Source organism: Pezoporus flaviventris, unplaced genomic scaffold (assembly GCF_033815535.1).
Source record: "Pezoporus flaviventris isolate CSIRO_AGI_PZ_B2104156 unplaced genomic scaffold, CSIRO_AGI_Pfla_v1 ptg000138l, whole genome shotgun sequence".
Taxonomy (NCBI): domain Eukaryota; kingdom Metazoa; phylum Chordata; class Aves; order Psittaciformes; family Psittacidae; genus Pezoporus; species Pezoporus flaviventris.
The window spans coordinates 633,158-658,784 of record NW_026892686.1 but is presented as its reverse complement, the minus strand read 5'-3'; the positions used below and the strand labels follow the sequence as shown (position 1 = coordinate 658,784).

At 52.5% G+C, this 25,627-nt stretch overlaps 1 long non-coding RNA gene across 1 annotated transcript in view; it reads left to right on the top strand.

Annotated features, from left to right (window-relative positions):
• The window catches only part of LOC133282770 (uncharacterized), a 91,035-nt gene extending 79,751 nt beyond the window's left edge, over positions 1-11,284 (top strand). The window contains exons 2-3 of the long non-coding RNA XR_009747701.1: positions 5,431-5,573; positions 9,335-11,284. This is a non-coding gene — a long non-coding RNA (uncharacterized LOC133282770). The remainder of the gene's footprint in view (positions 1-5,430; positions 5,574-9,334) is intronic.
• Positions 11,285-25,627: the final 14,343 nt, after the last annotated feature.

Here is a 25,627-nt window from a genome sequence, read left to right as displayed (position 1 = left end):
CCAATGGACAGAGATGCATCCAAGCACCCTCTGTCTCGGCTTGGGAAGGTGCTGGGACGGGTGGATGGGACCCTGCTGTACCTCTCCCTCCTTATTCCTTTGTATTCCCAGCACAGCCTCGTTATTAGCAACGCAGTTTTTATACTTTACAGTTAACCCAGGCAGGTCATGCTGTGTCACAAATCTTTGCTAAGTCAAGCACTGCTTCTTGCTGGGTACAGTGTATGCTTGGCCCCATTAAGAATAATAGCATGAATAACCATAAGCCATTAATTTTGACGAGATCAGACCCGTATCACCTTAAAAAGCGTGCACGGATGCCATGGGAGACATTTGGCTGTTTCTGCTGCTCACTCCCTTAATGAATAAAGCTATGGAAGTGGCTGCAGTTTGCCTGGCAGAGCTCACAAGGGTGTTCATCCTGACGGTGCGTGCAGGGGGAAAGCACCAAGGAGTCACCACCAGTGCTCTGAGAAGCTGCAGCCGTAGGAAGAGGCACTGACTGCGTCCCGCATGCACATCCCCAGGGTCTGGGAAAGGCCTTTGGCAGGGTGATCAGGTTTATTTCCTGCAATAATAAGGTATAAGGAATAAAACTCCCCCTGTTCTCATTTGAGATCAGCCAGGGATAAATCCATCCATTTTCCCAGCTTTTTGGGATCTTACTTAATGGAGAGCCAGCCAGAACCCTCTGCTCATCATTGAGATGTTAGAGGCATCTCCCTCCTCAGCACCCGTTCCCTTTAGCTCGGTGTGCCGGTCACTAACACCTTGCTTTGACCTGTGTCTGTATTTGGGTGCTTGTAGCTGTTTTCTCACTTGCCTCTATGAAAAGATCCCTTTTGTAGGATTTCTCATGTCCCCTTGGCTTCCAAACACCCGGAGTGGGAAAAAGGCAAACAAAAGGTGGAGGGAAGGCAGGAGAGTTGCTGGTAGAGTCCCATGTGTAGACAGAGTTCTTTGTAAGGCTGTGGGCACCGTCGCTGCTGCTGTCATTTAAAGCAGGGCTTTGTTTTGTGTAAAAGCAGCATCTCCCCTCATTACTGGTCTCAGTGCAGGGCTGTTGCTGCTGGCTGGATGCACCGAGCTCCTCATCACAGCAAGCATCGTTGTGCCGGCGCCGAGGGATGCGCCGTGCAATTATGAGCTTTCCTCATCCCATCTCTCCTTGTTTCCAGAGCTCCTCTGGGATCTGCAGTGGAAATGAGGAGGGCAGGAATGGCAAAGATGCACACGGTGCGTGCTGGCGAGGGAGCCTTTCTGCTTGGCTCAGAGGATGCTGTTGTAGCGCGGGTGTGGATCCCTCTTTCTCTTCTATGGGTAAACCCAGTGGGCTGGGGATGTGTGACCTTGTTCTGGGGTGCTGCTCCCACCTCTGTGCTGTTCTGCCTTGTGCACAGCAGAAACCCTCAGGACCTTCTTTTAGAGGGCTGTATCCCAAATCATCCAGTCTCGTGGTTGTTACAGAGGACACAAGAATACATCAGCCCTTGGTGTAAGAGCGAGCGGAGGGCTCACTAAGCAAGCGCCTGCTTTTTCCCTTCTTGTTTTTGTTTCTCTGCAAGATAAAGGCATAGATGTCTAAATATTTGGGCTGTGACTCACTCTTTGTGTGTTTTCTCACAAGCAGTGTTTCCAATGAATCAGTAACCAGGCTTAAGGCAAAGGGGAAAGGATAGAAAGGTTTTAACTTGTCTGTTGCATACCGAGCCTCTGGCTTCTGGGCTTTGGTATTCATTTGTTCCTGTTATTGCTATCTATGAATATTAGGGTAGAATTCTTCCCTGTGAGGGTGCTGAGGCGCTGGCACAGGGTGCCCAGAGAAGCTGTGGCTGCCCCATCCCTGGCAGTGTTCAAGGCCAGGTTGGACACAGGGGCTTGGAGCAAGCTGCTCTAGTGGAAGGGGTCCCTGCCCGTGGCAGGGGTTGGAGCTGGAGGAGCTTTAAGCTCCCTTCCAACCCAACCCAGTCTGGGATGCTGTGATGAACTGAGCAGTGGCAATGGTCTCGGGTGGACTCCTTCCCCTCCCTTTGTCACAGTGCTTCACTGCTCTCTCCTTAGGTTGTGCCAGAATACACTGGGCTTCCAGGTAGTTTTCTGCCCAAGCTTTTGGCACACCACGAGCAGCTCATAGAATGGAATGGAATGGAATGGAATGGAATGGAATGGAATGGAATGGAATAGAATAGAATAGAATAGAATAGAATAGAATAGGGCTGGAAAGGACCTTAAGATCATCCAGTTCCAACCCCCCTGCCATGGGCAGGGACACCTCACACTAAACCATCTCACCCAAGGCCTCGTCCAACCTGGCCTTGAACACTGCCAGGGATGGAGCATTCACAACCTCCCTGGGCAACCCATTCCAGTGCCTCACCACCCTCACAGGAAAGAATTTCCTCCTTAGATCCAATCTAAACTTCCCCTGTTTCAGTTTTAATTCATTACCCCTTGTCCTGTCACTGCAGTCCCTAATGAAGAGTCCCTCCCCAGCATCCCTATAGGCCCCCTTCAGATACTGGAAGCTGCTCTGAGCTCATCTCGGATCAGACACAAAGTCGGTCCTTTCCCTCCAGCGTGGCTGTCATCCAAGCATTCCAGTGTGTAGTTTCCACTCATCTACAGAACTGCACTGTTAATTACATGAGAGATTGACTCAGAGGTATCCCTTCCATAATGACCTTAATGCCTGCATTAACTGCGTTGCTTCTCTCCTGTAATTCTTAGTCCCTCAATGAGGCCAAGATCACAGAATCCCTGCCTGGTTTGTGTTGGAAGGGATCTCAAAGCTCATCCAGTTCCAGTCCCCTGTCCAGTTCAAACATGGGCAGACCAGCTGAGGCCATCCCATCCCTGTGGATCTAACGGAGACAACCCAATAGCAAATCACATATAGCTGGGAGGCGAGGGCTCCCCAAACCACCTTTAAGCATCTCCTGCATGGACCCAGCCTCTTGCACCTCTGATTTCAGCAGCCTCAATCCTCCTACTGTCAGCCCTTGCCCTTTTTTGTGCTCCTCTCCATTTCCCGGAAAGTGAGGGCAAATTCCACTTTGAGGGAATTCTTGCTCCCCTTTTCAGTTTTTCCTGGACTAACACCTCAGCCTTGATGAGAGCATCCTTCCAGGACATGAATTACTGCATTCCACCTTGTGCATCGCAGATCCCCTATGGCAGAGGAGCTGGGGCAGTTACAAGCACAGCGTGGGTGCTCTCTCCAGGCTTTCCCAGAGCTCAATGGAATTTGGGATTGACAGCTTCTTATGGAATGAGTAGATCTTCCTCCTGGTCTTGTACTGAGCCACAAAGAGCTGCAGCCGGGTTCCAAGCAAGGGTTCAGGGAAGAAGGTGTGAGATGAGGTCCCACCTCACCACCTAATGCAATGGCCCTGGGAGGAGAGGGTAGGGAGCTGCCTTCCAGCACGGACAGCATCACATCAGGCAGTCCATCACACAGCAATTGCTCAGCATCATTTCTATCAGGTGAAGGGAAGGAAGATCACTGGCTGTTCATCGTGAGAGCTCTGGCACTGGGACACAGTCCAACCTGTTCCTGTCTCCCATGGGGCATCTGCCAGCTCCATTCTTGGGCAGCTCCGGAGGGAAGGCAGGAAAAAGAAACCAAACTCAATTGCTTGGTGGTTTCCCAGCTATAAACTCCCTTTCACAATGATTGATTTAAGGTTGCACCCACCATGGGTGAGGTGCTGGGCCAAGACATGGGAACTGGAGCATGAGTTCCAGCAGAGCACACTGGGACTATAGCACAGAGGCTTTGTCCCACTCAGATGACCAGTATCCAGCATACAGACCTGCTCCCTCTCTCTGCTCTTATTGCCCATGAGAGCTGCTTATCATGGCAAGCACCAGCCAGCATGGTTTATCTCTGCAGGAAAACAGCCAACACACTGACCTAGACCCAGTTGTCCCAACGCAAATGCCTTGGTGGCAGGTTGTGTTACTGGTTGAAATGGAAAGGCACCAAACACACCCGAAGCCAGGCACGTACAGGTGCTAAAAGAAGAAGGAAAGAGAAGGTGAAAGCTGATCTGGCCTTATCAGTAATGTGGCACAGTGCTTGCCCGTGCTCTGAGTGGAGAAAACAGCAAGGATGAGCAGGATTTCACTGAGGTGTCCAAGGGGAATTCACTCCAGCGTCTTCCTGACAAGAGACAGAGGTACAAAAACCAATACAGTGACTTCTCGTCAAGCAATAGCTCTGTAAAACACTGTTCAACAGGGCTGTAAAGGTTACAGAGGGAGAGAAATAACATCTGCAGCTTTGGGGTTCAAATTCCTTTGCGGGATGCATTTGGTGAAGGCAAGAAAGAGCTGGAGATGGGTGAAGGCCAGGCTCTCCTGGTCTTGAGTTGAGCATCCTTGGTTTTAATCATAGAAGGTTTTGGGTTGGAAAGGACCTTAAGATCATCTAGTTCCAACCCCCTGCCATGAGCAGGGATGTCTCACACTAGACCATGTCCCCTAAGGCTCTGTTCAAGCTGGCCTTGAACACTGCTATAGATGGAGGATTTAGCACTTCTTTGGGCAACCTATTCCCAAATCATCATCTTTGAGTTGCATCTGATTGGTACAGGCGCTTAGTGCATGGTTTAGTGGTGGCTTTGGCAGTGCTGGGTTAACATTGGACTCAGTGATCTTAAAGGTGTTTCCCAACCTACACAACTCCGTGATAGCCGTACAATAACCTGATGGCAGGGAAAATTCCCTAGGGCTGGTTATTTCTCAATCATTCCTGTAGAAGGCCAGGAAAGCTTGGAAAGAACCAGCTGGATCCTGTCTCCTGGGTGTGGGCTGCACAAATGGCTCTAAGCTCCGGGATCCATAAGGGCATCCGATCGCCCACTTCCGCCTCCTCAAATAAATCAGTTCCATCCCCAAAATGCAAGCGAGTGCTGGGGAAGGAGACCAGTGAATCCCTGCCATCACAAACAAGGGGTTTATTTCACATGGAGCATTAGGTTGCATTTGCATGGCTACAACATCAGATCCATTATTCATGAGCAGAAGCTGCAGGGACCCCGGCCTCCCTGACTCGCACAGACATTCCCAGAGTCCCAAGATCAGGCATCCTTCTTGCTGCTCTAAGCAATCTCTCTTTAAAAGGAGCAGGGCAGAGTGGCAGCTTGAGTTTGTATTCATGGGTGGGTCTGTTCAAGGCATAGCATCTACCACAGGATGTAAAAACCAGGCTCGTGGGTCAGGGAGGGGAGAAATGGGTTCAGCAAATGGAGTCCCCCGTGGCTGATGTTGGCAGGGAAGAGATATATCCCTCCTATGGTCCAGCTCCTTTCCCACTGGGTGACACATGGTGTGTCATGGAAGGAGCTGCAGTGACATGGAAGAAGGTTGGGAAGGCTGGGAGAGGATGAATGCCCCAAGCAATGGGATTTGTGTTTGTGTCTCCTTAAGCGGGGGGACTGGAGAGCGTGTCCCATGGGAAGTGTTGCTGCTGGGAGAAGGGGGAGCACCACAGGCCTTTGGAGGAGAGGATGGTGATTCCAGCAGATCCTCTTCATGGGAATAATGGCCTGGAGTTGAGAGGATAAAGAGAGGTGAGTGGAGAAATGGGGGCAATACCTGGCTGTGCAGTGTCAATGCAGAAAGGGATTAGGGGGTAACAGCGCAGCCGGTAGGATAAGCCAACAGCATGATGCTTGTACACTACCAAAGCAAGTAACAGGGAAGCAAATGCAGAAAGGTGTTAAGCATCATGCTGTATGTAAGACATGAGGGTTGCTATCCCTTATGCAAACTCGGGTGTTTGGAAACACTTCCTCAGATGGGGAATCCTGCGGGAGGTAACAGGCAGGAGCAGGCAGTGGGAAGACTCCCATGTATTGCAAAGCTCCATAGATGTGCTCTGTAGCCAGTGAGGCAATGACAGCCTCGGCTTAATTTGCAATTAGGGGAGGTGCATTATTGCTTTAGGAAAATCCCCCTGGGAGAAGATGCTGAAGCCCCTTTATGGGACCCTTCAACAAGCATCGCTCGAGGAAGGCCAGAGCTGAGTCTTCCTCATAGTAGGAAGAGCAGAACGACCTTGGGGCCGAGCCATAAACACTGAGGGCAATGAGCATCAGAAGAGCTCCCCCTGTCAGTGTGTGGCCTGCAACAGAGAAAGCAAAGGGATATTTCTGGAGGAGCCTTGTATTGTTTCAGGACAGCATCTTTAGCACTGGGAGAAGAAGAAGCAGTTCTGGGAAGCGGTGCCAATCCAACAGTGAGTTGCTGTCAGTGTGAGGCACTCCCCTGCTTTCTTACCCAGCAAAAAAACCCATAATCAACATAAATGAGACAAAGAAAAGTAATTAAAGATCTCCAGAAATGCTGGAGTTTGCATTTAGTGTATGACAGGCACAAAAGAAAGATGCTGAAAGGGAGCATTTCCAGTAAGCAAACCCCAGACTGTGATAGGATGCTGACTGCTGGATATCTTGACCTTTTCTTGCTGTTCAGCAGTGAGCAGAGATGGGAATGCCAGCCCTGCTTCTCCCTGCACATCCTTCTGCATCCCTTCACAGCAAAAGGCAGCAGCAGAGCTTTGACACCATCCTCACACCCTTCCTTGTGCCCAGGTCGTGTACACAGTGGCTTCCCTCCCTTGGAAACTGCACAGCATCGGGTAAATGTGAGTTTAGAGAACAGCAGGGGCTCAGGGATGTTTCCTATGGACCTGCCTCAGATTTGCTGGGAATTGGGGCTGTTTGCATCCACTCCAAGCCCTCAGTCTCTGCAGGGAGTAAGAACGCTTCACACTGGGATAGAGGGAAAACATCTTTGGTGTGTGATGGTCAAATCATCAACCTGAGTGGAAACCCCTCTCCTGTTATCATGTTGATCACAGGGAATCTACCCTGATTCCAAGGGACTCGTGGTCACTTGGTATGAACAGAAACTTCCCTTCAAGCCTCTTCCCGCTGCAGAGGCACAAGCTTCATTCCAGCACCAACCTCTCCAAGGCATTGCCCACGGGGGTCTCACCCCATCTAGGGCCAGGCTGTCCCTCCCTGACCCACCGCCCCTTCCGTGGTGTGTACGTGCCATCTGGTGGCAAAGGGAGGGAAGAAAGGATGCTTTACATTAGTTTTGCCAAGAAAAAGGCTGTTAAAGGGAAGGGGCTGGAGCACCCAAAGCTTAAATGTGGCCACTTCCAGGAGAGCAGGCTCTGGTGAGCAGTCTAAAAGCCCTTGTTCCAGCCTCCATCACAAGCTTTAGCGTGTTGCAAGCCCTGATTGCTGGTAAATACTTTGCCAGGAGGCTGTTTTCCGATGGAAGCAGCAATTTGTCTCTGTAGAGGTATTCTGGTTTCTTACTATAAAAATAAGGCAACCTGCAAGGACTGGTGATTAAAACTGCCCCTTTTTCTTGGCTTTCAGTTGCACTTTTTCCCCATTACCGTGGCTTTTCCCCCTTCTTTTCATACTTTTTCCCTTTGCCGTCCCCTCAGCGGAGAAATGAACTGACAAGAAAGAGGAGAAACAATCAAAACTGGCAATCAGAGTCAACAGCCAGGAAATGACCATGTGTTTCTGCTTTCTCCTAGAGGAAGAAAACAGGGAAATGGGTATCAGGGAATTAGAATATTTCTCTGTAGCATCAATTTATCAATTATTGATTATAATGCTCTAATATTTGAGTTTGGAGTGAAGTGCAGAGATTTATGGGGGGTTTTATTGCATAGATAAAGTTGGTTGCCAACAGCCCAGTGTGAACTGACTTACTGAAAACACAGTGACAGCAGAGAGAGAAATGCAATAGGTTATTACCCACTTGGTTTTGAACAGGATCTCGAGGCGAAGGGACATGCTGAGACCAAGGTTTCATAAGGCTATACTTCACCCCTGTGTAAAGGGACAGTGCAAGGCCACACATCACTTATGCCTTATTTATAGGTATTAAATAAGACTTCTCTAGAACACAGCTCTTGAGCTGACCCTCTGCAGATGGGTGAATTGCACCCTAAAGCAAATATAGAAAACTTGTATTATTCATCAGCCTCTGTTACTTGAGGTTATTGCAGGGGGAGATGTTGCCTGTCTTGACTGAAGAGCAGACGCTGGCCTCGGTGACTTATGTTTGCATAATTACACTGTACATTCTGTCCTGCTGTGCCTGTCTAATTACACTTTTAACTAAGGAAAAGCAGTTCTGTACATGCAGGGGCTTCTATCCGAAGCTTTCAAGGCCAGGTTTTCAAGTATTCAGGTGTAAGGGTGGCTGCAAAACAGCAGGAAAAGAAAGAATAGCAGAAAGAAGCCAGGTGCTTCTCCTGCCTGGGTTTTTAGGATGCTCAGCTGGGATGAAACAGGCTCCTTCCCTACCAGTCAGCCTTTGTGGTCTACCTGCCCTTGATCCTACTCCCAAACCATTGGGAAGGAAAGAGGTCCCGTCTCCCAAGCAGCATTTTGGTTGTGTGGGTTTGAGGGGAGCAGCTCGCAGTAAGTGATGCTGAGGACCATCAAAGCCAAGCTTTGTTTGGCTTTATACTTGTATTGATGACTTCAGGCACTAAACCAGTCATGGGGAACCCAACAAAGCTTCCTGGTAATAAAAACCAAACCCAGGAGAAAGCAGAAGCCCAGAGGAGTGCCCTTAGGAAGGTGTTAAAAGGGGATAAGGATGTAATTGCGCTGTACACAAGCTGGGTTTGCTGTCTGTGTGCTCAGGGAGGAGCTGCAAAGGGAAAAGCCAGTGCATGGATCAGAGGATAACACAAGAGCCCTGCCAGGGACCAGAGGGGCTGCAGTGGGAGGAGGGAGCTGCAGAATAAATGAAGGCTGGAAACTGGAAGAAGGCATCAGAGAGGACAAGTGCCTGGGATAGTGAGGGTCAATCTCCCTCTTACAGTCAGGTCCTTTCGATACCAGCCTCCCTGTTTGAACTTGGTACATCAAGCTTGTCTTGGTTTTCTGTTTTAAGTCAATAGAGCGTTATCCTGTAGCATAGTTGCCTTGTAATCAAAGCACTGCTGTTGCCACAGCCAGAGGACAGAGCCAGACTCAGGGATGATCACAAAAGGACAAGAGGCAATGGGCACAAACTGAAATGCAGGGCCTCCGTTTACACCCAGAGAAAAGCTTTTCCTTGTGGTTTTTCTTTCCTAAACATGCGAGCTGTTTAGGAAAACAGCTCTCTTCAACGCTGGAAGGGGTTGTCCAGAGAGTTTGTGGTGTGTCTGTCCTTGGTGATGCTCAAAACCCAACAGGACACGGCACTGAAGGGATCCCGCTCTGAGCAGAGGGGTTGGATGGGGACAAACCTGAACTGTTCTGTGATTTAACAGCAGAATCCCCATCTCTTGTTTCCCTGCCAGATGTGAGCCACCATCGGCACTGCTTGGTGACTGCCTGCATCTCAACACCCCGGTCTCCTCTTTCCAGGTAAGGAAAACCAAACCATCACATCCCCACGTCCTTCTTGTCTGTTTCCCTTCAGGGAGCAGAGCCTGCTTGAGTGTCAGTGCCTGCAGCTGCAAAAGCAGTTCTCTGCAGCCCTCTAGTGCTTATCAAACACATGGAAGGAGCAGAGTTGGCAGCAGCCATGGGGAAAAGGGGTGAGGATTGCTCAGGCTCCGTGTCCTTCACCCTCTGTGGCCATGGCTTTGCAGCCCAGCAGCGGTCCTGAGCCTTGGGAAGAGCCTCACCCTGCAACAGGTAACCTTGAGCAGGCAGGAGGAGGTTTAGAGGCTCTCAAGGCCTCTGCCCCAAGGGCCCCTGTACCACCCCTTGTCCTGTCCCTCCATCCCTTGCCCAAAGCCCCTCTCCAGGTTTCCTGTAGGCCCTGGCTCCCCATGGCTCAGCTCGGAGGTGATGCTCATCTGGGGATGCAGCGGCTCAGCAGGAGCGTTTCCCCAGGGGTTCACTGTACCATTTGTATTTGTTATTTCTTTTCCAGGGGAAGGCAGTGTAACTGTTCAAACATCGTTCCTCCTTGCCACACTGGTGTGAAATAGAGGCTTTTATTTGCCAACAGGACAGAGCATCCGCTGGTATTTACCTGAGCAGCTTTAGTGTTTAGACAGGCTCCTGATCCACAGAGCACGTTCCCAGCAGAGGTGTGCTGGGGTACAGGAAGAGCACGTTGCCCACACAAAGGGGAGGTTGGTTTTGTATCACCAACATCCGGTATGGAAATGATTTAATAACTCCACTCCATGGAGCATCATTGGGGGTTCATTGTAAGTCCCATCCCAAAGCGCATCCTCTCTCCCCTTCTCCTGTGTGCCCTGTTAGCTCCGTGGACCCTTTTCCCATGCCTTCATCCTTCCTTTCTTAGGCACATGCTGTAGTTCCCCACATCCTACAGAATCAGGGATGAACACCATGATTTGGCCCAGTAAAGGGAATGGGTTGGGAAAAGGGTACAGTTTATTAGTCCCTTTCCTGACAGCTTTTGCCTATTCATGTTAGGCTCCTGCTGTGACAAAAATACCCCAACTTGGGGGACTTTCTGCATCTGTTTCACACTTCTACCAAAAACACTCCTCCAGTTCTCATTAAAGTAAAAAATCAACCTCTTTTGCCAAATAACAGATAGAAAACCCCTAAAAGTTAATTAAATGACAGTGGCTTTAAAGGCTCTTTTTGATAACATCCTGAAAAGCTGCTTTAGAACAGGATTTCTCCCACAAATCTCCAACAAAAGAAATGGTCTGCATACAGGAATACTTGGAAGGATTAATTCTCTGGAGCTCCAGAGACAAACTGATACCAGCTCCATTGGAACAGCTCAGCTGGGCCTCATAGCTGTAGGATTAAGCCCTTCCCCAGCCCCACACTGAGGTCCACACAAGGCAGGCAATGTGAGCCCCATTGCAGTTCCCACTTTTCCCCACAGTCAAATGGAATTGGGTTTCTTTAAAGCGAGTTGCCTGGGTTTTGACTTCCTACCCATCGAGGCTCTGAAAAGCTGCTTTTATCCCTGCAGAGCTCAGAGGCTCAGCCAGGATGGAGCTGAAGGAACCAGGACTTCAGGATGCTCCAGCTCTGCTGATATTGGGATCTATGTTGGTGGAATGAGCAGGAAAGGTCCATAAGCAACAGACGTCCCCATTAAGGGACAGTGATAGATTTACAAGAGATAGAAGTAGAAAAGAAGGTAAAAAGAAAACTGAGGTAAAAACTGGGTTATGCCCATGAAGCATCGGATTTGGTCCATGAATTGAGAAGGGCTTTGGGGTTTCGGCAGATGCTGAAATCCCCCTCAGTAAAACAGGAATCTCTGGCACGCTCCTTTTCCAGCAGTCCAGGCTGAAGCTGCCTTTAAGGAACAACCTGTATAACCTTGTCAGCTCCCGTTTTCCACACGTTTTTCCATGCTCTGTGTCCTCGGGATCTGGGGAGTTTAATTTTCCCAGCACGAGCAGCCAGAGGCTGCGAGTCCCTATCAGGGCTCACTCAGCCACATCAAAAGGAGCAGGACACATCAGAGAGGAGCAGAAGGGCTGCAGGCCCATTATCCCAGGGGGGTGAGGGGATGCTGCAGGCTCTGAAGCATCCCTCAGGCTCTGGAAGCAGGGTTGAATTAGCAGAGTTACCAGCTCAGGATGAAACCAGGGCAGTGCTGTTGCGTGTCCTGGGTTGGAGGTGAGCAATGCTGGGGAATGGCAGCGAGACCCTTGTCAAGGTGGTCTGAGATGATGCTTTTCAGAGGTCTTTCGTCTTCCAAAAGCAGCAGGAGGACACCTGTGTGGTGACAGCCTCTGCCATCACTGTATCATCGTCTCATCGCAGAAAATGGGTAGAAATCTGGTCCTGGGATAAAGGTTGGACTTGAGCATCTCAAAGGTCTTTTCCAGCCTGGTTGATTCCATGATTCTGTGAACTCAAAGAGTGTTAAAAAGCTCCATTTTCCTGATTTTTTTCCGGTGTTGAATCCCTACAGTAGCTCAAATACTAAATGCAAACCCTGGCATTGGAAAGCAGCTTTCCCTTACCCCAGCAGAAGCCAAAACCTAAGGGTTTGGCAGCCCTGCCCAAACACACCGACGTCCCCAGCACCAGGCTGAATCCCAGGTGAAGGCTGGCAATCGCACGGAGCCATCTCCACTTGAAGTAAATGAGGATGCAGGCATTGGGGAGGGAGGGTTGTCAGATTCAAGCCACCTAATGAAAGAGGGCTGGATGCCGAGGGAAATTTGCATCCCTTTGTTTCTCCCAGCTGTGTCTTTCCAGAGCCTCATGCAGTCAGCAGCAGCAGTTCCCTTTGATTTAAACCAGGAGGGGGGCTCGCTTTGAAGCCTTTGCTTGCATAGGAAATGAACTTCTTGATTCCTGTTGACGTTTGCAGCCAGGTGTAGGTGGTGCTGGTAGCGTTTCTCAGAGCTCTGCGTGTTCGGATACTCCTCGCTCCCATGAATGGGATAACACCAAGCAGTGGGTGGAAGGAGCAGCGTGAGCGCATCCCTTCGGGAGACAGCAGCTTTCCATGCTCTGTGTGTGAAGACAACTCCCTCCGTTGCCAGCTTCCACACCAGTGTCACTGAAGCCCTGGCAGACACAGGGAGCTTTGCACCGGGGGAGCAGCGGGATGCTTTGTTCCAGTGCTGCAGCAGCCAAAGCGACTCCTGTGATGGTTTGCTCCTCTGCATCCCCAATAACAGAGGCAGAAACGAAGCCTTTCTCTGTTATGGCAATGCAGGGGGATTTGCACTCTCTAGGCTACAAAAAGCCCCTGCCCCAAAGGCACAGTGCAGCATTCATTGGATCTATAGGGCAGTCAGTTAGCACTGACTTTCAGGGCTAGGTTTGAGCAGTGTTGCTGGGTCCAGCTCCTGCAGTCAAGAAGGGGAGAGGTTCTGGCTGGCACCTTCAGCCTAACGCTGGTGTTTGGTGTGGAGCTGCTAGTGTTGTGCTGGGAGATCCCTGCTTTGGTTTAACACATGTCTATGGCCTTGCCAAGTGCTTGGGGATGACCAGGGTTCTATAACAGCCTTGGCAGCAAAGCTTACAGTGCCCTTGAGGAGGCACTCAGCATCCCGCAGGATTATGGCCCATGGCAAAACCAGGCAGTGACTTTTGCAGTGTGCCAGCGTTAGGAACTCAGTGTCCAGTTGTGGTTCTTATGACCCCATCTGATTCCTGCCTTGTTTCACTGCCCTGAGCACTGCCCTTGTTGTGTTGGAGCCCACTCAGAGCTGCCCTTCCTCCCTGCAAAGACCTTCTCTTTCTTCCTTGGCTTCCAGGTGCTCTGGGAGCTCTCTGCTCATTGAATCATGGAATCAACCAGCTTGGAAAAGAGCTTTAAGATCAAGTCCAACCATTCCCAGCCCTGCCAAGGCCACCACTGACCCATGGCACCGAGGCTGTGTGAACACTTGCAGGGACGGTGACTGCAGCCCTGCCCTGGGCAGCCTGTTCCAATGCCTGAGCATCCTTTGGGGAAGGAATTGTTCCTCAGCTCCATCTAAACCTGCCCTGGGGCAGCTTGAGGCCATTTCCTCTTGTCCCATCCCCTGTTCCTTGGGAGCAGAGACCAAGCCCCCCAGGTCCCTCAGCCCTTCCCCATCACCCCTGTGCTCCAGGCCCTGCTGCAGCCCCATTGCCCTTCTCTGCCCCCCCTCCAGCCCCTCAATGTCTCTGTTGCAGTGAGGGGCCCAGAGCTGAACACAGGATTTGAGGTGCGGCCTCACCAGGGGCACAATCCCTGCCCTGGCCCTGCTGCCGCACTGGTGCTGATCCAGCCCAGGATGCTGGGGGCTGCCTGGGCACAAGCTGCTCGTGCTCAGCTCCATCAATCAGCACCCCCAGCTCCTTCCCCATGAGCCGTTCCCAGCAGCAATTCCCCAAGCCTGGAGCGTTGCAGGGGGTGGTTGTGGCCCATGTTTAGCATCCTGGGCAACTGATCACACTCTGAGACCCCCAGAAGCTGCACTGAAGGAAGCTGCTGGGTTTTGCTATCCCAGAGCAAACCAAGCTCTGTCCTACAGCCGGGAGCACACTGACATCTCATGGCATTCCCTGTTACTGCCAAGCGTTTCCAAGGAAAAGGGAAGTGTCCCCCTGCATCTCATGATAGAGAAAAGGGAAGACTTTTCCTCTCCAGAGAAGCTTCACCTGGCCTGACACCCTCCTTCAAAGCATCCGTAAGTGGCACCGTTTGGGTTGGGTTTGTGCTGTTTGTAACAAGCTCCTGAGTAAAGCTGTAGTTTTTCCTTAGTTGCTATAGGAAGGATTTAAGTGGGACGGGAATCAGATGGTTCTCGTGCTGTGATGGTTTAGCTTTTCCTTTACCCGAAGGTTATTGTCTGCCAGCAGTGATGGTGCTGGTGTTCGCTGCCCTCTTTACACTCTGGGTTACATGGGGAAAATGATTTCATTGCTTAGATAGAAACAGGACAGAAGCTCTGAACATCTCAGAGGGATGAAACCTCGGGATTAAGCCTCTCTGGGGAATATAAAACAGCCCTTCCTAATACATGCAGGGGTTGCATGAGCAATGGAAGCATTCCTGCCCGTGGTTGGAACTGGATGATCTTAAGGTCCCTTCCAACCCAAACCATCCTATGAGTCTATGCAAAGAGTGCTTCCATTTCCCCCTTTAGCTCCTGGGAAAAGGAGGGAGCACTCTGCAAACTGTAATAGCAATGCTAATTCCCCCAACACTTCCTTCAGCATCCCAACCTGCCCGTCTCCAGCTGAGGTCTGGGCTTGGTTTCATCACCTGGATCCTTCTTCAGGCTCATTGCTCCCCGTGGTTACTAGTAGCTAGCTCTGATACAAGCATTTCCTTGCGAGCTGTTGGAAGCAAAGTGCTGCCCATCACCCAGTCCTCGTGGGCTATGGGTTGAGTTAGGGCAGACCCTGCTGTTGTCACTCCGAGGTGCCAAAGCGCCGCTGTCCTTGAGCAAATCCTCATTCCCTGCACGATTCCCGACTTCCCTACGGATCAGGCCCGGCTCTGCCCCTCTTTGTGTCACAGTAACAGAGCTCCCTGCCCACGCTTTGATTTGTGGTTGCTGGGATTGATCAGGGTGTGCCCTTAGGGATGAATAAGATGATTTATTGTCCTGTATTGCTGCTTAAGGCTCTGCTGAGCCCTGCTGGCCCCATTCCCCCCCCTCCCAAACCTCACTGAATCTCCGTGTTCTTTATCTTTCCCTATAGGAACACCAAAGCCACCAGTGTGCAAGTGTCAGAGGGGGAGGCAAAGCTCTTTCAGGCTGTGGACCACAAGGAACCAGAGCTGATGGCAGAGGAGAGCTAACTGAGGAGCAGGAAAGCTGCAGTAACTCCTTCCCACCCAGTGCAATGTGCCGCTGTGCATTAGAACGGATTAAACCCACATCAAAACCTCATCGTGTCTGGATATTTGGGGCTTATTGGTGATATTTAGTGGTAAGAATTGGACCCTGGGCCTGGGGGATGAATAGCAGGAAGCAGACAGGAGGCTGGTTATCAGGAGGGTTGGGTAGAGGTGGAAGCAAATCCATGTAAAAGCAGGATGGAAATATTCCAGGGAGCTGGCTAAAGGGATGGAATCTTCTCTTCCTTCCCAGGAGGTACCTGCAGGTGGATCGAGTAGCTGTGCCCTGCGTGCCTGCCAAAGAGCTACGGCAGTCTGCCCCATTCTCCCCCCAGACCCAGTGTATAACATCAGCAGACCCATGGCACGGGATAATGTGTCACTTGTTTGCAGCAGGCACGGAAGCGGCATTCCAGGAATGACAGGAGGGGGAATTCTTGGCCATCCCACTGAGCAGCCAGCACAGCAGAGGTGGGTTTGGTTTGCCCAACGGGGGCAGCCCTGGCTTTCTCATTGCAGAGGAAGCAGTTGCTCAACAGTAACTGGGTTACACAGGCGCTTGTCTCAGCCCCATCTGCAGAGGAAACAGAGCCCCGTGGCTTCTCAGCAGCTCCTCTCAACTTGAAAGCAGGTTTGAGAAGCAAAGCAAATAAAGGATACCTGGTGCTGCATTATTCATGCGTGGCAACAATTCCCTACAAGTGCTCCCTGGGGATCGATCCCGCCTCCGAGCCTTCTTCCATCCCGGGTAATTTATAGGTGTTAGGAGAGCACAAAGGGGACAGATTCTCCTGTGGGGTTCAATCAGGGCAGAGATGAATCGTTTGCCTCTGCTGTGTAATTACTCCCTGTCCACACAACGCCCGTTCCTCAAGAAAGGGATCCTGGTTTTTAGTGGCGCTGGATGCAGTTCCAGAGAGGGGGAATACTTGCAAATGTCAAAACATTCCGATGTGACAATTAAAACCGTGCGTTCTGGAGAGGCTCCAGTGCTCGGGCAGGGAGCACTGGGCTTCTTTGGAAGCAGGTTTCCATTAGGGACCAGCCCCGAAGCAGAACCTGAGCGTGCTATTCCCTGCCTGAGCAGCATTCCCAGGTTGTCCTGGCCCAGAGGATCCAAAAGCTGCCTGTTTGGGTGCAGCCTGAGCTACAAAGCTTGGTGTTCTGGAGCTTATTCCTTGCAGTTCATCTGTTGAACCGTGGATCAACCTCATTACGTACATGGGCTGAAGGAAAACAAGGATTTCTTCCCAGATGTGGATGGGGAAATGGCCTCATTGCTGTCTGCTCCAGTGAGTAAGGAAAGGTTACGTCTGGGTCTCAGTGATGCAGAACCAGCCCCCTTGGAGCCCTGTGCTTCCCCGCTGCTCTCTGCTTCCCTGCCCCATTGCTGCTCACTGGGAGTTAATGTTCAACAGGACCCTGGAGGAGGCTGGGGATGAAATGCAGGAGGTCACAGCCAGGGACACTATAGGTGCCTATGGGCTGCCTCTGCTCCCTGCCTCAGTTTCCCCACCTGGGCATCAGCTCTGGCCCTTTGCAAAGAGGAGCATCCTTGGTCCCTGCTGCTCCCAGGTGTGACCGCAGGGACATGGGGACCAGCCTGGCGATGCCAGGAGATGGCACCATCCTCCTGGCACAGCTCTAGGGGAGCCCCAAGTGTCCTGCTCCCCATAGGGTGTCCAGGGGGTGTCCTGCTCCCCACAGCACCCATGGGCAAGGGCTGGAAGGGTTCTGCGGGAGGTGTTGGCCCATTGGCCCCACGTTGAGCCCTACCAGTGGCCCTCAGGATGTCTGCCCATGTGAAGAGCACATAAAACCTCAGGCACCCCATAAAACCTCTGCCTCCCACTAAACTACACCCAGTCCTGGACTTGGCTTTGTGGGGTGAGGGCAGTGAGTTCAGAGCAGCCTGAACTCACCCTCAGCCCCGCTCTGATGATGCTTGGTTCCCTTTTCAGCCTAAAGAGGAATTATAGGGGCAGTGGGAAGCGGTGTTTTGGCTTCTGCCACCCACCACAGCCAAGGGAGAGGCTTTATTTCTGCTTTCTAGTGAGCAGCCCTGACCGGAGGTACCAGCGAGCCTGCCAGGTCATCATCTCCTGTCTGCTCATCTCTGGAGGTCAGTGGTTAATGGGGTTTTGGGGAACAAATGTGAGAGAAACAGGAGAATTGTGAAAGCTGGGTGACGTAAAGTGCTCTTTGTGCAATGCAGCCCGGCTCACCCTGCGAAGGAAGGTGTTGGATGGTCCTTGCTATTCCCCATCCCTGTCTCACCCCCTCAAGTGTTTCGGTGTCCTGGCATCGTGCAGAAGACCCAGGTACCAGGAGAAGCTCCGTTTCAGGATCATTTGGGCTTTATGGAGCTGGAATGTGATGTGCATCATCTAAATGTATCTTGACCAGCAGGTGGAGGGGATCCTATCCCTCTGCTCTCATGGGACCCCACTCGCAGCATTATGTGCATGGTCATAGAATCATCAAATAGTTTGGGCTGGAAAGGACCTTAAGATCATCCAGTTCCAACCCCCCTGCCATGGGCAGGGACACCTCACACTAAACCATCTCACCCAAGGCTTCGTCCAACCAGGGATGGAGCATTCACAACCTCCCTGGGCAACCCATTCCAGTGCCTCACCACCCTAACAGCAAAGAATTTCCTCCTTAGATCCAATCTAAACTTCCCCTGTTTCAGTTTGAACCCGTTACCCCTTGTCCTGTCACTGCAGTCCCTAATGAAGAGTCCCTCCCCAGCATCCCTATAGGCCCCCTTCAGACACTGGAAGCTGCTCTGAGGTCTCCACACAGCTTCTCTTCTCCAGGCTGAACAGCCCCAATTTCCTCAGCCTGTCTTCATACAGGAGGTGCTCCAGCCCCTGATCATCCTCGTGGCCTCCTCTGGACTTGTTCCAACAGTTCCATGTCCTTTTTATGTTGAGGACCCCAGAACTGCACACAATGCTCCAGGTGAGTAAGGACATGGAGCTGTTGGAGCAAGTCCGGAGGAGGCCACGAGGATGCTCAGGGGCTGCAGCAGCTCCCGTATGGAGCCAGGCTGAGAACACTGGGGCTGGAGAAGAGAAGCTGCGTGGAGAGCTCAGAGCAGCTTCCAGTGTCTGAAGGGGGCTGCAGAGGGACTCTTCATCATCCCCACATCCAGCTGCTCCATGCAGGCAGCAAGGCAAGCGCGGTGGGACACCAGCGAGGCGCTGGGATGTGTCCCTGCCTCCGGAGCCAGGCTGCGGATCGGCTTTTCCGGCAGGCTCTGGCCGGGCGGGCTGGCATCCCGCCGAGCCATTCAAAGGCTGGTCTTGTTCCATGGCCGGGCTCCTGGCGAGCGCTGAAGAAGGGCTCCTTTCACAGCCCGGCCTTTCCTAGACAGAAAGCTTCCCTTCCCCTGGCCTCGAGCCCTTCGCCTCCCCTCGCCCTGACGTCAGGCTCCGGGGATGCTCCAGCAGCAGCTCCGTGCTCCTGGGGCCACGCAGTGCTTGGAAATGGGGGTAGAAAGTGAGGGGTAACCACGAATGAAGCCTGGAGGTGGAGGTTGCGCCTTCATCCGAGCAGGGGTGTCAGCCCCGGGGACCAGGAAATAGCCCTGATGGATGCGGTGAACTTTGTTGTGATGGGAGAAGAAAAGGGGGTTTTATTTATATATATATATATATATTTATTTATATAATTATATGAGCTGGGTCAGGCTCTGCTCCCAAGGACCAAGGGATGGGACAAGAGGAAACGGCCTCAAGCTGCCCCAGGGCAGGTTTAGATGGAGCTGAGGAACAATTCCTTCCCCAAAGGATGCTCAGGCATTGGAACAGGCTGCCCAGGGCAGGGCTGCAGTCACCGTCCCTGCAAGTGCTCACACACCCTCAGTGCCATGGGTTAGTGGTGGTCTTGGCAGTGATAGGGAATGGTTGGACTGGATGCTCTTAGTCTTTTCCAAGGTTGAATCCATGATCCTATGGTTCTCCTATTTGGTTTGCTCTCTGGTAACCCTGCCTGGGCTCTGAGTGGGAGCTCGCAGCATGCAGACCATGGACCACATCTCCACATCCCTGGACACCTCCAGGCGCTCATCCCCGGTGCATCCCCCCGAAGGGATGGATGCCTCCCATCACCTTTCCTATGGCAGGGAAACGACGACGAGGACCCACCCCATCCCTGGCAGGGGCTGCCCGAGCCGAAGCTGGGGCACCCATTGCCAAGGGCGTTCTCCTGGGGCCGCTGTTGTGAAAGGCGGCAGCATCACAGCATCGCAGCCAGGAAACCCTTGCGACACGACCCCAGAATAGAAACCATCCCAGGAAACCCATCCCCTTCTCCCTGCCCGAATCCCCGTGCTTGCATCAACTGCAATGCCGTGTCCTCAGCTCCAGGGGCTGTTGTAACCCCCCCAAGGGCTGCGGTGATGCCCGGGGTGTTGCTCTCCAGCCGGTCCCATCCGCAGCCGCTGCCTTCCCGGCTCTTCCCACTGCGCTCCTTTGCTCCTTTGCACTCGAAATTTTCCAGGCTTGGCCCCAGTCCCAGCCCGGGGTTTGTTTTGCAGCCGAGCAGAATCGGCTCAGTGTTGTGGAGCGCGAGCAAAGTACGGAGCTCCCGGCTCTTCCCTATGGAATGTTTGCCTTTCATCTGCCTTCACGCCCGGCCGGGACGAGAGCGCTGTGCTGCAGGGCTTGCACCACTTGGCCTCAGGGCTCCTGGCCCTATTTGAGCCATAAAAGGGGTTTTGGGGGGGTCAATCCATAAGGGCACTGAGCAGGGTGGCATCTACCAGCCATGGAGGGGACCCTCGTGCTGTCATCAGCGCATCCTTTCTGCTCTGAGGTCGCCACGCAGCTTCTTCTCCAGGCTGAGCAGCCCCAATGTTCAGAGTATTTCAGTGGTTTTCAGGGTATTTCAGTGGTTTTCAGGGTATTTCAGTGGTTTTCAGGGTATTTCAGTGGTTTTCAGGGTATTTTAGAGTTTCTCATAGTATTTAAGTGTTTTTCAAGCTATTTAAGTGTTTTTTTCAGGGCATTTTAGTGTTTCTCATAGTATTTAAGTGTTTTTCAAGGTATTTAAATGTTTCTCAGGCTATTTTAGTGGTTTTCAAGGTATTTAAGTGTTTTCCAGGGTATTTTAGTGTTTTTCAGGGTATTTAAGTGTGTTTCAGGAGGTTTGAGTGGTTTTCAGGGTATTTCAGTGTTTTTCAGGCTATTTTAGTGGTTTTCAAGGTATTTAAGTGTTTTTTCAAGGTATTTAAGTGTTTTTTCAAGGTATTTAAGTGTTTTTCAGGGTATTTCAGTGTTTTTCAGGGCATTTAAGTGTGTTTCGGGGTTTTTGAGTGTTTTTCATGGTATTTAAGTGTTTTTCATGGTGTTTAAGTGTTTTTCAAGGTATTTAAGTGTTTTTCAGGGTATTTCAGTGTTTTTCAGCATATTTTAGTGTTTTTCATGGTATTTAAGTGTTTTTCATGGTATTTCAGTGTTTTTCATGGTATTTCAGTGTTTTTCGTGGTATTTCAGTGTTTCTCATGGTATTTCAGTGTTTCTCAGGCTATTCGAGTGTTCTGGGGTCAGAGCAGTGTTCGGGGGTGCAGAGGCAGCAGCTCTGCAGCGCCTCTTTGCAGGGCTCCAGCGCAATCCAAAGCTTCCCCTCCCATTGGGAAATGCTTGGGAAAGGCAGGTGTGAGGTGCTGCAAGATCTCGGAGGCTCTCCGAGGCGCTTGGGAACATCGGCTCCCTGCAGGGTCTCTCCCTGCTTCCCAGAGAGCAGCAGAGAACGCCTGGACCTGTTCTACCTGTGCGCGATATCCCTGGGCAGGTACATTCCTGCCGTTCCTGCCGGGCTGAGTCACCCGTGTCTCCTCCAGCCTCGCTCCTTCACCTCCATCTCCGCTTCCAACTGAGTCATTCCCATGGGAGGCGGGGGTTGTTGCTCTGAGGATCGCAGTGGGAGCCCACGTTCCCAAAGGAAAGCCGCGTCTCCTTTGCAGGCTCCGCTTGTGCCGATGCTATCCCAAAAGCTGGCTCGGGAGCAGGGCTGGATGCCCGGGAGGTCGCTGCGTGGGGACACGGGGCTGCGGGCGCTGAGTCAGCGCTGCCGGCGGCCACAAGGCACAATGCAAATGATGGGTAAACAGGCAGAACAAGGGCAGTGCAGGCAGCTCGGGCATGGGCCGTGCATTGTGACCTGCCTGTGCTCACAGATGGATTCATGGACCACGGACTGAGGGCCTCTGTTCAGCCGCCGCCTGCTTTCCGGCTGCGCTTGGGTGCTTATTCCCACTGAGGTCCCTTTGCTCCGGTGGCTCGGGGCGGTAGGAGAGGCATGGCAAAGCTTCCCAAGCTGGAATACCTCAGATCGACGTCTTGCACAGCTCGTTTGGTGCATCCCGTTTGTGCTGTGAGGGTTTCCAGAGCCCCTTTCCCCAGGGTCCCGCACAGATTTGGGGGATGCAGCTCAGAAGGCCGATTGTATCTTGGGATGCATCCAAAGGAGCGTGGCTGGCACAGCCACTCTGCTGTGCTCTGGGGAGACCCCACTTGCAGTGCCGGGGTCCCCAACATAAGGACATGGAGCTGTTGGAGCGATGGAGGCCATGGGGATGCTCAGGGGCTGGAGCACCTCTGCTATGAGGAAAGGCTGAGAGAGTTGGGGTTACTCAGCCTGGTTCTGGGCACTGTGCTCTAGTGGAAGGTGCCCCTGCCTGTAGCAGGGGGCTGGATCTGGATGAGCTTTAAAGTCCCTTCCAACCCATTCCATGAGAAGCCCCCCAACACCCTCCTGCCCTTCCCATCTCCATGCATCCCCTTTGGCTGTGGCTTCCCATTGCCAAACCCTCGGAAGGACCCCGCGGAGCAGGAAAACCAGAGCCGGTTGTATCTTGGGATGCATCCAACGGCGCACGGCCTCGGGATTTTAAGGGCACGGCCCGACGTGCAGCCACTCGAGTGCTCGCTGCCTTTGTGGCCACCGCAGCTCAATGCCCCTTGTGTCTGCCTGCCCGATGCGGCACAGGAGGAACGCGGCTCCTTGTGACCACAGCGGCTTATGGAGAGCTGGTAAAGCCACAGCAGCCACAGCACCTCGCACAGGGACCTGTCGAGACCAGCACCGGCCACGGGGCATCAGCCCTTCGGTGCTCCCAAGGAGAATTCCTGCTTGGAGCATGCTTATCCCCCCCTCTCTGCTGGATAAGGATCAATATATATATAACATAATCTCATGCTAACCGGCCCGCTGTTGACTTTAGCCTGAGAGGTGCCAGCCTGGAACCAGCTGCCTTGCTGCAGCCAACAAAGCCCTTTTTAGTGGCTTGAACCGGGGTGCCCGTAGGTCACAAAATCCTTTATTTATAGAGGCTTTCTGCAAAGCAAGGCCATAAACAGAAAGGGGGGGGGAGCTAAAGAAAATGTCTGGGAAGGAACGAAACCCCAAGGAGTTATTTAGGAAAAGGAGAAAACACACAAAAAAAAAACACAAAACCTTGGATAAAATGTGCATTCCCAAGGGAAAATCCCAGCTATGAAAGAGCCCTTTAACCGGCAGCAAAACAGAACCGGTGGCTGTAAGATAAAGCCAGGAAAAAAAACCACCCCTTCCACTAAGGCCCCATTTGGAGCAGGGTTAGGAGACGTCAGAGGCGCTTCCCAACCGGCAGCAGCACCGGGAATGGGTTGGATCCCCCCCCGCATTCCAGGTCTGAATAAGGGGTTAGGGGAGCACCAAGGGTGCTGCAGTGATTTGAGCATCGCAGGTTGGGATGCGTGAGCCGCAATCAGTGCCTGTCCTTAGGTATAATGTTGACTTTATCCCGATCCCATGCATTAAGCAAATGGGGTGGGACACAGTGACCCACACACACATCGCCCCCCCCCAAGCCTGATTGATTTCTGTGCTCAACAGAGAAGCCAAAAACATCCCGACGGCCACAATCTGGGTTTGTGTGAGCCCTCGGGGCGATGTTTTCCCTTTGCCTCATTTTTCACCTCCACAATCCAACATAAACAGGCTTTTATGCCGGACACCAGCACACAGCCCCCTTGTTACACGCTGCTTCGGGGCAGGATATGGATGGGGAAGGGTTTTTCCCCTTCTTATTATCGCCACGTCAGAGGGTTTTAACTGGAGATTAAAGGGATCTCTGTCACGAGAGGGACGAGCTGATAGAGCCATGGCTGCGGATGCTGGCGTTCAGCAGCATCCAGCACAGGTCTTGAGGCTCCTCCTTGCACCATGGGAGCACAGAGAGCGTTTTGCAGTGGGGGATCACCTAAACCAACCCCTAAATCTGTGCTCGGCTGTGCTTTGGATGGGTTTTCCTGCAGGCCCCTGCAGTGGAGGGGTCCAAAATGTCACCCTCCAGCCCCAAAACCTGCTCCCAGGCAAGGAGATGGGGGATGAAATGCAAAAGGAAAGCTTCAGAGCTAAAGGAATACCAGAACCAGCCTCCCCACAGGGGGTTATCACCTTTATTTAGGGGGTTTTGCCCTATATTGATCTGTTTGCCAGGGCAGGATTCAGTTTGCTGCCTGCTTGGCTCTGGGAGTGACAAGATTTGCCCCCCAGTTTCACTTAATTTGGTGGTGGTGGGGAAATAACCCCTTTAATGCCCAAACCCAGAATACGCCACTGATAAAGAGCAATTCAAAAAGGAGAACTAAAACCAGCCCACAGAGATTGAAGGTCCCTTCCCACCCAAACCAGTCTGGGATTCTGTGATATCAATGGGTATTGGGGATGCTGCTGGGCATCAGGGATGCTGCTGGGCATCAGGGATGCTGGTGGGTGTCAGGGATGCTGCTGGGTATCAGGGATGCTGCTGGGTATCAGGGATGCTGGTAGGTATCAGGGATGCTGGTGGGCGTCCAGGATGCTGCTGGGCATCAGGGATGCTGCTGAATGCTGATGGGTGCAAGCTTCTTGTTCGATTTTCTCTGCTCAAATACAACACATTCCCTTGAGGAATTGCTCCTGCTTTTCCAAGGCAGGTTACAAATGAAAAGGAAAACTAAAAAATCAATAAGCTCACTTATTTCCTTTTAACCAATCTCCATTGCTTGTATCGTACACCCCCAAAACCAGGCTTTTTTGCCCCATTAAGTGTTTCTTGCAGCGCATCCTACATGCTCTCAGTACAACTCACCCCTGACTTCCCAGCTGGCTTTCTAGGATCTGGAGAGCATCCCCGGATTCCTTTGGGCTTACTGCTGTGCCTCCCTCCTGCCTGCCCTGCCTGCAGCGTGCTCCTCCCTGCCAGCTCCGCTGCCACCATTCCAGTTCTTGTGCTTCCACCAAGTGATTCACACCGGGAGTGGGAGGAATGTTGCACAGGAGGAAGCCTCTATTTACAAATAAATATCCCGGTTATCAGGGCAGGGAAGGGAGGGGGAAGCAAGAACCAAGGGAACAACACAACCTTGCCTGCTCCGGGGTCGTCTCCCAGCTTCTTTTCCCTTTTGGATGGCTGGAAAGTGACTCAACTGGTGCTGGCAGAAGGGATTGGTGGCCCTTTTGTGGGGGCAAGAGGAAGCTTTGCCCATCTCCCCATCCACCTTGGGAGAGGCAGTGGAGTTTGTTCCTCCCCAGTGACTCTGTGCCGTAGACGGGTGCAAGGGTTGGGGTGGGAAGGCCAAGCCCCGGAGGGTTGGGAGCGCTGTGGTCAAACACTTCCACATGGATGGGAGCTGCAGTGGAACACTTGGGATCTGGGGGGTGAAACTCGGTGCTGGGGATACAGGGATCGGCAGCGTTGGGAACAAACCGCTCCCAGCCCCTTCAAAGAGCTGCTTTCAAGTGCTAAGGGGAGATGGTATCACCTGGGAACACCGGGAAGGCTCAAACCGCAGGGCTGGGAGCAGCTCCCACAGGGACCTGGTTTAGCACCGGCACAGCTGCAGGGGGGTGGTCCATGGGGTCCTCTGCCGCATCTCAGGATGCTCCTGATGTGTCTGTCCATGAGGAATGACCCTCCAAGCGCCGTGCTTGGTCCCCATCACCCCACCGGGATGTGCTGCCCCCTCCATCCCCATGCAACGGGATTCCCCCCCCCCCGACGGAAACCTATGGATTTCGGGATGACGAAGGCCGGGCTCAGCGGGGTGGGAGGCGAGGAAGGGGCGTGGGAGCTGGGCCACATGAAGGAATGTGCCTGTGGGCCGTGAGGGGGGAACCCCAACCGGGGGGAAGCGGGGTTTGGATGGACCCAGGGTGATGGGACCCGTGCGGAGCCGCGCAAGGAGCCCTTGCCCATGGCCGGGGGTGAGCTTTAAGGTCCCTTTAACCCCCCCCTCAGGCCGTGGCTCTATGGGGACACCGCGCGAACCGGACCCACTTTCGGGATGGGGGGGGGGACGGGGACACAACGCAAGAACCGAGCCCC